The following is a 10000-nucleotide window of genomic DNA, read 5'->3' on the forward strand; positions in this document are numbered from 1 at the left end:
AGACAGGCGTCTGATTTCGTACGCTACATCGTGTTCCCGGTTGGACTTCCCAGTCCTGCATATTCCTCTCTTTTTTTAACCTTTTTTTTATCGACATGTTTTGGGAATTAACTTGCATTAAAACATTTGGGATTGTTATTATTTAATCCCCTGTGTTATTTAATCTAAAGACTTTGGAGATTATCTGGCCCAGTAACCGCAGACTGAACTCTATAGTGAGTTGTTTTGCTTTTGTTATTATTATTATTATTTATTTATTTTTTTTTTGGTGAGTTTATTATGGTTCAGAGGTTACTGCTGTACTAGCCGTGGTTGACAGCATTGCTGAATTGGTTGGATGAAATTCACAGACATTGCTATGTTTTGTTGTTGTTGTTGTTGTTGTTGTTGCTGTTTTTGTTACATGTTCTTGGTCATTTTGGTGAACATTTTTTCCGCTGCATAATTTTTTTTTTTCTTTTGGTATTTCATGATGTTTCACAAGCACACAAAAATGTGTTGTTCTTTCTTTCTCTCTTTCTTGTTCTTTTTCAATTCCTCTTCCTGTATTACTCCTTTTTTGCGTGAGGCCTCCGCTGGGGTTGATGGTTTGTTTTTAATGCGGTGTTAACCTGAATGTATCGTGGTGAATTGGCTGAGGTTCCCCAGCTAATCCTGTCACTGTCGGGACACAGTTCACAAGATAAAAGGTCTGGAATCTCTTTCTTTACCTTTTTAGCGGTTTAAAGAGGCAATGTTAGCTGCGGTCATACCAAACTATGGGTTTTGTATAGCACAGAAGTCAACATACAGCCACGAGTCTTTACACAAGTCAAATAGAACAGAAAGGTATACATATAGACACGCGTTTTTACAGAACTTATGTATAACACAGAGGTATACATACAGACATGAGTTTTTACATATGTCTTATATAACACAGAGGTGTTATATAAGACATATGTAAAAATAGACCTCAGACATATGTAAAAATAGACCTGAGTCATGCATAACACAGAGGTATACATACAGGCGTGAGTCTTCACATCAGTCATATATAACAGAGTTATACAGACACACATGAGACATGCATAACAGAGGTATACATACAGGCGTGAGTCTTTACATGAGTCATATATAACAGAGTTATACAGACACACATGAGACATACATAACAGAGGTATACATACAGACATGAGTCTTTACACGAGTCATATATAACACAGTGGACTTTGTCCAGATAAATCTTTTTGTGCTTGTTAACATGTCCTCAGTCATTCAGTGCTGTGGTCTCTTTATTTGTCAGAGGGAGGAAAACATTTGAACAGCTCTGCCCTCCCTATGCCTAATAATATAAGGTCCCGCTCATGTAAAAACACACCCACTGTTGAGCTGGATGGAGAATGCAACGAACTGTGGAAAAATACCCAGAATACTTTGTAAAAGACAAAAAAAGGCATACATGCTCCTCCGTTCCCAGGTCAAAGGTCAAATTTCCAAGCACCACAGTTCTGCGAAAAGCTTTGGGGCAAAGGTCATTTAGCCTGTGCTGAGGGGGGGGGGGGGGGGGAGTGAAAGGGAGGATATTGTATCTCCATTCTTGTGGCATTTGAGGTTAAAGTTCAAAGATGAAAGGTCAAAAAAGTTCAAAGGTCATCTTGGCAAGATGCTTTCAAATTGCTGATACGCAGGTCTTTCCGTGACCCTGAGTTCAGATCCGCTCAGACGAGGATCACAGAAATGATTCATCAGGTTTGGAACTTCAGTCACTTTAATGAGTAGATGTGAAGGATCATTTCCGTTCACACACTATAAAACCAATCAGCATTAAGTCTATTAAGTCACTCTGCATTGGTGTTGGTGTAATAAAACCTATGCTCTCAGAATGAGTTTCTCCAATTCAGAGATGGGATTTTTTTTTTTTTTTTTTTAATTCTTAAAACCTAATCTGAGATTACTGTTTCAAAGCAGCAGCAGGGAACCAAAGTCTGAGGTGAATGTACAGGTTGCATAGCTGCATAGTGTTACACATTCAACCAAGGGGCGTTCTTCACACAGAGACAAACAGGCAAACAATGAAACAGCGTGCTGGGGGGGGGGGGGGGGGGGGGGCTGTCTGATTAAAAGAAGGTTAAACAGGGGTGTAAGACAGGTAGGAGCCATCACAAGGTTTCAACTTGAACTCAGTTAATGGAATCTTACAGCAGAGCTTTGTCCTCCTCTACAGCACCTGAGATACTAGGACCTGTTGACTTTGCATACTGTCTGTGTAATGAGTTTAGATGAGGCATTCAATGGTGACGGATGAGCTTAGTATACAACAATTGCGTACATTCATTTTTTTCTGTACTACGTACTGTGTTAAGACTAAAATGTGTACAAAACTCTGTATTTCTCTCTCTCTCTCTCTCTCTGCTTGTTTTTTGGAACACAAAACAGATAAAAACACCAGTTGTTCGTAGATTATATTAAATGTAAAAAAAAAAAAAATGTGTGTGCACACGTGTGTTTGAAGAGGTTTTGATTCTTTGTTTTCTTTTTCACACTTACTGTAGCATGTTAGAAACAGTGACACAGTGATTGACACATTATTACTTTTTTGGGGTTTTTTTCACCTGAGGGCTACTATGCCTACAAGCGTTTTCTAAGGTATTGTATAGTTTGTGTTGACAGACTGTAGGTTACATTTTGCAATGCATTGTGTAACGCAACTCCTGCAGCTTTAAGGGTGTTGTCTGAGAGAGAGAGAGAGAGAGAGAGAGAGAGAGAGAGAGAGAGAGAGAGAGAGAGAGAGAGAGAGAGAGAGAGAGAGGAGTGTACATTGCAGAGTTCTCGACAGCTAGGGGATTCCGAGAATAAACAATTCCGTCAGACCCAACTACAGGTCGCGGAGCGTGATTGCCTCGATCTAACCCCAATGCGTTTTGGAGTCTACTAACATATCGCTCTCGTTTTTCGCACCGTCGTGCGCACGTATGCGGACTCAAACTGCCTTCAGAAGTCTTGTCGAAGGATTTCCCCCGTGTCCGAAGACGAAGCGCTTTATCGGCTGACTGCTGCTCATGTTCGCTTAGAGGAACGAGGTATGTAACGAGATAATGTGTATACTAACCATCTGTAATCAATGACTGAAAAATTGTGTTTAAAATTAAATGCTCTCATTTTCGTGTGCGTTTGACTCCGTCGTTTGTTCAGTGTCGCTGGCTTTTATTCAGTTGCTATGATGTGTCGTTCAAGTCCGATAGTGGAACCCCGAGACGCCGTCGAAAACGCTGCGTAAAACGAACGGGATGGACTGTATCACCGTACACCACAGAGGCTAATTTAGTTTCCATCTTGTTTTGTCATTACCAGAAAAGTGATGTCATTTAGAGACACCACATGTCTTATTTTTATCCCAAGATTATGATGCTAAGTGTAAAATACGACGAGGAACGTTTGGTGAAATAATTTTTATCACCCATGTAGCAGTTGGGAAATGGTCCGCTGTAGTGATGTAGCTTTATTTCTGTGTTAGCTACTTTACCTCTGTATGCTAATTTAAGTCTGAGTCTCCTCATACATGTCCTCTCCTCAATTTATGACATGTTCGGTGTTCTTTATCTCCCTTTCCGTCTTGTGTCTCGGTGTTCCTATGAAAATGTCATATACGAGAGCGCGGAACCACTCGCATGGCTTTGTCTCCGTCATGGAAATTAGGCTGCAGTCTCTCTTCCTCCCTCTCCTACCGTGTTCGTTTTAAATTTATAAATGTTCGTCATGAGAAAAATCTGTGGAGTGTGACAATAAATTATTACCCATGATTTGTAAGCGCGCCCATGATAAGGTTGACGTGATCCAGTCAACACCTTGAAATCAAACATCATTAACACTCGTGTAACAGTGGATCGTGGTAGTAATTTATTTGATTGAAGCTATCTGCTTGTGCTGCTCTTACTCTGGAAAGTGAGGACGATTACATGCTTTACAAAATGGCACTCAAAAGTCTTTGACCTATTAAAACTAAGCCTGTGAAATGGAAACTTGTTTTGATAACACCATATAGCGGATGCAATGGGAATGCCGAACGTCGAAGCTTAAGGGCAAATGACAGCTATGGATTTTGGACTTTACTATGTTTATGGATATCATGAGATGTCTTGTAGCTTCCGTCAATAGGAAAGGACACAAGGGGACAAAGGGCAACTCTGAGTCAAAAGGTTGTGGGAGTCAGAGAGGAGGAGACCACAGTCAGAGTTCTGTACTGTTAGTTCAGGTGCTCTCAGAAGCCTGTTTTAGAACAGAGGCAGATGGATCTAAAAACAAATGAGGTCATGTTTTTGCCAAAGAATACATCAGCTCATTAAGTCAAACGGACTCCCAATGGGTTGGCAGAGACAAACATTTGGGCTAGACCTAATATTTGTGTGTGTGTGTGTGTGTGAGAGAGAGAGAGAGAGAGAGAGAATATGTGTGTGTGTGAGAGAGGGAGAGACAGACAGACAGACAGACAGACAGAGATCTGTTGTCTTATCTTTTCCTGCCTATTTTGCGAATGTGATGTCATCACAGCTAATGTTATTCACATTACGACTGTTTCTTGGGAAATGAATAACCTCAGTATGACTGTGGGTAGGGGAGGGGGGAAAAAAATGCAGATTTCGAAAACCTTCAATTAAATTCACTCCTGCGTAGACCTCTGGTGTATTCGGCTTAGCCATCAGCTGAGCACAAGTCACCCCTGACAGACAGGGAACATTCAAATATTACATGCAAATGAAAAGAGCAGTGGCAGAGTTTTCTGGGCTGGTATGTTAGTTCAGTGAACACTTTCTCTCTCTCTCACACACACACACACACACACACACACACACACACTCACACACACACATACACACACACACACACACACACACACACACACACACACACACACACATACACACACACACACACTTGAGATTTAACTATTTTATGAGTTGAAGAATGTGCTTGAGATGGTATGATCACATTCGTGTTTGGTTTGTGAATTATGGTTTGTGTTATTGATGGACAGATATCCAGTGCGGTTGAGACTTTAGTCTGATGGGTTACCAGTGACTTCAGATTCGTTGTTGTAAGCGTGAACGCTGGCTGATGGGCCTGGTTAGGACATGAGAATTACTGGTGTTGATGGTTTCCTTGGGACCACATACCTTTTTTTTTCCTTTTCATGACCCATCCCATTAAAATAAAGGAGAGAGAAAATGGCTTGGCCATTGAGCTGTGAATTGAGAGTGCAGAAACACCTACTGACCTCCACACCTCACCTTAAAACAGCCCCCCTGGGGCCAAACTCACTCTTAGGAAGTGTCGGAGGTGTCTTTTGTGTGAATGGGTCCAGTTAGGAGGGGCTTCTGAAGTCTCAGGAGCATAAGTGAGTTCTAGACACCCCCCCCCCCCCCCCCCAGTCCCCAGTATGCATCTTAGTCTGTTACAACACACAGTTCTCATTAGAGTTAAGAGATAGCTTTTTGTAAATGGCAGTAACTAGTTGTTGGTTAACTTACAAAATGTTTGGGCTGTGGAAAGAAGCGGGAGATTCTTTCATGTTTTGGAGTTTCTGTTGAACAGCAAGGAGTAAAGAGGAACTGCCAAACCCATGAGTCTTATCAGAATTCAAAAGAACAACTTGACTAAGCGTAAGCCGAGAGGAAGGAGGAGGAAGCACACTGTCTGTGAACTGTTTATCTGCTGGAGTTTCGCAAAAGGGATGTAGGTGAAACAGGTAGATCTCATTGTGTTTGCTGCTTGACCCGAAATCAAAGTGAAAATGAACGAGGTAAAGTTGGGAATGTTGGCTTTTATTTCGAACAAGTTCTTGCCCCTTGCTTCAAATCTACCGCAACCCTCTCTAGACTAACAAAACAGCTGACGGTTACTAATAGCATTTTGTAGTGAGTATATTATATTCAGTACCAAATCAACTCATCAGACAGGGGACAGTGACATTAAGCATGCCAAATACCCCTTTATCACCAGTCTCAGAACAACAGCTGTGAGACAGCCATTGCCCTAAGCAATGCTGACCAGTTTCGAAAACAAAGCGGCCAGCATAGACACACCGTGTGTTTCATATGTGAGGAATTTAAGAAAAGACAGGGCAGTCTCTTCTCTAATTTCACATCATGCATTTGTTTCAAAATGCATTAAGATCTTTCACGAACTTTGTTGAGCGGTGTGCGTTAATCGAGTGATTTTGAGGTTAGTCATTAGTTATAACTGGACCACCCCTAACGGACCCATTTGTCTGGAGTGTTTTGAGTAGCTGGAGAGTAAAGGTCGCGGGGAGGGGTCACCGAGGTCGATTAAAATGCCTGTTCCCCCTGCCCTGTCACAGGACGGGAGGACCTTTACAGACTTGGGCCTCATTGACTTATTTTAGACGGGGTGTATAGAGTGAGGCCAGAGGAGAGGCCGGCCTAAGCGAAATGCCAGTCATTCCTGTAGAACCCAGAGCGGAGAAGGTTAGTGGCTTGTCTCTGTGCAAGCTGATGGATTGATGCATGAGTCTGTCTGGCCAAGAATTCAAAGGCCTCTGCAGTGCTAGCCTATTACTGAGACTGTCCTTCACAACTTCTTAGCAGGCTGTCCTTTCACAAACCTTCAAAGCCTGGGCAAGGACACAGCGTCTGCAGCAGTAAGCCTGACCGGGGAGAGGTTTACGCAGTGATCTGCCTTAAACGCAGGTGCCTGACACCTCACATGTCCCCACTCCAGACGCACAAACGAAGGCTCCAGAAGATCCCAACTTAATTATGTTGTTCTTTTCTAAAAGCCTCTCTCTCCCTCTCTCTCTCTCTCTCTCTCTCTCTTTTTTTTTTACTTCTTCACCCAATTAAGTTAAGAGGAATTTTTTTGCTCCCTGAGAATTTATGAATGAAAGATGGATATATGACTGAGGCAGGCAGATGCATATGCTCTGTGTACAGTGGAATTGTGTTGGGGGGGGGGGAGATTTATATCGGAAAGCTGTGTTTCCTTCATGAAGATGAAAATTGAATTTCACTCTGGGAATAACTGAAACAATGAACCCTGTCCTCCATAAAGCACTTCACAAGAGGTCAATATTTGATTTAATTTCTCAGTATTACTCATCCTTTTTAGACATTAATTAGCTGGTTGTCTGGGACCAGTTTAAAGCTGTGATGTAAATTCTGTGCGTGGAGATTAGGGGGAAAAGGGAAAATGAAAAAGGGTTTGGTTTTATGGGAGCAGTGAGACTGCCTATGGATGGATCTGGGAACGAAACCCTTCCTCTGTCTAAAATTTGAGTGAACATTTTTTAAAATATTTTTCTGGTCAGAAAGAGTAACAGGCAACCAGAATGTTTCACCGGAGCATGTGAACATGACCAAAGACAGCAGTGAATGAAGAAGCGAATGAAATTTTAATTTTTGAATAGATGAAGGCAAGTTCACTTGGAAAACATCATAAAACACTCACTTGTAAATATAAATCCTGCGTTTAATAAATACGGCAAATTCGCATGAGTAACATTAACATTAACAAAACCTACTGATTTTCTGAACAAATCTCATCGGTTGGAAAGTTGAAGGACGATGGAAGGAGAAAACACTGGCTCTCGGCACAAACCCTGATGGAGCGCTTGTGTTAAAAGTGCGTGTTTTGTTTGTCGTCCATGTGGGATTCTTTTTCTTTAGCGGGCCCTTATTTAAGAAATATCAAAATTTGCCTAGACGCTTTTCAGTCCTGAAATGGTACACCAGGTCCAGCAATAAGAATAATGCTAACTTTTGTATCTCGCTGTGCTGACTCACAAAAGCTTTAGCGGGGGTTAAAATGAGCCAAGCTGTTGCCGGGCAACAAGAGACACCTCTATAGAGCAGATAGATTGTGGAAAGTAGATTTTCTCTCCCTAGGACACAGGCAGCAATGAAGTAGGGATGAATGCGGACGACAGCACACTTAATATTCTGTTTATGCCCTGCGTGCTTTTAAGAGGCACGGCCAGGAGCTTCGTTCCGTTTTTTGTTTTATTTGATTTTTTTTTTTTAACGTAGCCCGTGTTGAGAAATAATTGAAGTGTTAAGGTGCAAACACGTGTGTGGTGGGCAGAGTCTCGTTTCGTGAGCCCTGAGTAGACCACCGTACTACCTGCTCCCTGCCCTGGACTGAAAACGCGGCTCTACTGTGTTCCCCGTTCACACTCCTTAGCACTGCTGTCGGTTTTGCTGCTGCATTCCAATTAGCCGTGTGTGTCTGTGAGTGTGAGCACAATGTGTGCGTGAGGTGTGTGTGTGTGTGTGTGTGTGTGTCCCTGAGTGTGAGCCATGTGTGTCTGTAAATGAGAGCTGCGTGTGTGTGTGTGAGCCGTGTGTGTGAGAGTGAACTGTGAGGTGTGTGTATGTCTGTGAGTGTGAGCCATGTGTGTCTGTAAATGAGAGCTGCGTGTGTGTGTGTGTGAGCCGCGTGTGTGAGAGTGAACTGTGAGGTGTGTGTGTGTGTCTGTGAGTGTGAGCCATGTGTGTCTGTAAATGAGAGCTGCGTGTGTGTGTGTGTGTGTGTGTGAGCCGTGTGTGTGAGAGTGAACTGTGAGGTGTGTGTGTGTCTGTGAGTGTGAGCCATGTGTGTCTGTAAATGAGAGCTGCGTGTGTGTGTGTGTGAGCCGTGTGTGTGAGAGTGAACTGTGAGGTGTGTGTGTGTGTCTGTGAGTGTGAGCTCCGTGCAGGACACCAGGAGCAGTCTGGAGACGTCCTTGGTAGAACAGGAAAGATAAACGTCCCTGCGTCCCACTCAACTCCTTTAGGCCTGCGGAACGCAAGCCAACTGAAAGAGTAACCTTCACTTTCTCTCTCTGTTCTTCTCTCTCTCTCTCTTTTACTCTCTCTCTGCATGAGGACGGTAACCTGACCTTGACCGGGTTGAAGTTTTTCATTAACACACTAACACAAGACTGCATGATAATGTGACTCATTACTCTTTCCTTTTCTTTCTCCGGAGATGGTTTTTATTTTTGTTTTTTCTTTTTCTTTTTTTCTTCTTTTGGTCTTTGTCTCTGAAGTGTGAGCATTGTTCGTGTTCACGTTTGATGTTTTTGAGCATTTGTAGATAACAGTAAAAACACTTATGCTAAAAGAGAGTTGAATTTTTTTTTTCCTCTATGAACTGTTGGATCTTGGTCATATCCGGGGGACGACAGCTTTGGTTCTTCCTTCGGTCTTTTGGCCTGAAGACAAAGTTTTCTTAATAAGCATTTACAACTATGTGGAGATGGTTGTCTTAAAGCATTTGCCCTCTGTCATTCTGTGACCTGATGAAGAAAGGGCTTGTCTGCTTGTTAATGAGTGAGTTGTATTGTCAGTACGTTTGAACCCTTCAGGCATTTACTGAAGTGTATCTGATCAGCCCAATTATGTTTCTCTTTTAATTGGAAATAAAAAAAGTTAAAGAGTCAAAACATTCTGTGGACAGTTGCCGGCGTGAAGCGTTGAGATCTGACCTCGGCGCTGTGGCTTTCCGATGGCCTTTTCAACACGTACAGCGGCAAAATCAACCCCAGTCCATTTTCACAAGAGTTGACACTGATAAAGACCGTCTGCCCGTAACTCAGACGCTCTGATTAGCACGCACAGCTGAGAAAGGAAGGGAAATTTATCAGATCAGATTTACCAGAGAGAGAGAGAGGAAGAGCAGGAGGGACAGAAAGGACGTTTTGGTTCGTCCACCGAGTGCTTGCAGTACTGTCTTTCATTATTTAGGAAATTTAGGTTACCTAGGCACCCGCAACACGTTGAGATGTGGCGTACACGAATTTGAGAAGGTGTTTGGGAACAGTTTGTAGGATCTTGCTTTACCTCTGAGTGCGCGCGCGTGCGTGTGTGTGTGTGTGTGTGTACGCGCAGTGGGGGGGTGCTGTAAACATGTTGCTTGTATAACACTGTTTACATGTCTGAGTCAGCCTGTGGAGCCAGACAGCTCTGATTTAGTAAGGCCTTTCTCTCTAAGCCTCTCCTTCTCCCGTTCAGGGCTGGCCTTAATG

At 42.8% G+C, this 10000-nt stretch overlaps 1 protein-coding gene across 1 annotated transcript in view; it reads left to right on the forward strand.

Annotated features, from left to right (window-relative positions):
- The first annotated feature begins 2873 nt into the window (after nucleotides 1-2873).
- nrip1b (nuclear receptor interacting protein 1b) overlaps nucleotides 2874-10000 on the forward strand; it is a 31417-nt gene continuing 24290 nt past the window's right edge. The window contains exon 1 of the mRNA XM_030792411.1: nucleotides 2874-3062. The gene's annotated coding sequence lies outside the window, so the exon portion shown is untranslated. The remainder of the gene's footprint in view (nucleotides 3063-10000) is intronic.

The sequence above is a fragment of the Chanos chanos genome, chromosome 15 (assembly GCF_902362185.1).
Source record: "Chanos chanos chromosome 15, fChaCha1.1, whole genome shotgun sequence".
Taxonomy (NCBI): domain Eukaryota; kingdom Metazoa; phylum Chordata; class Actinopteri; order Gonorynchiformes; family Chanidae; genus Chanos; species Chanos chanos.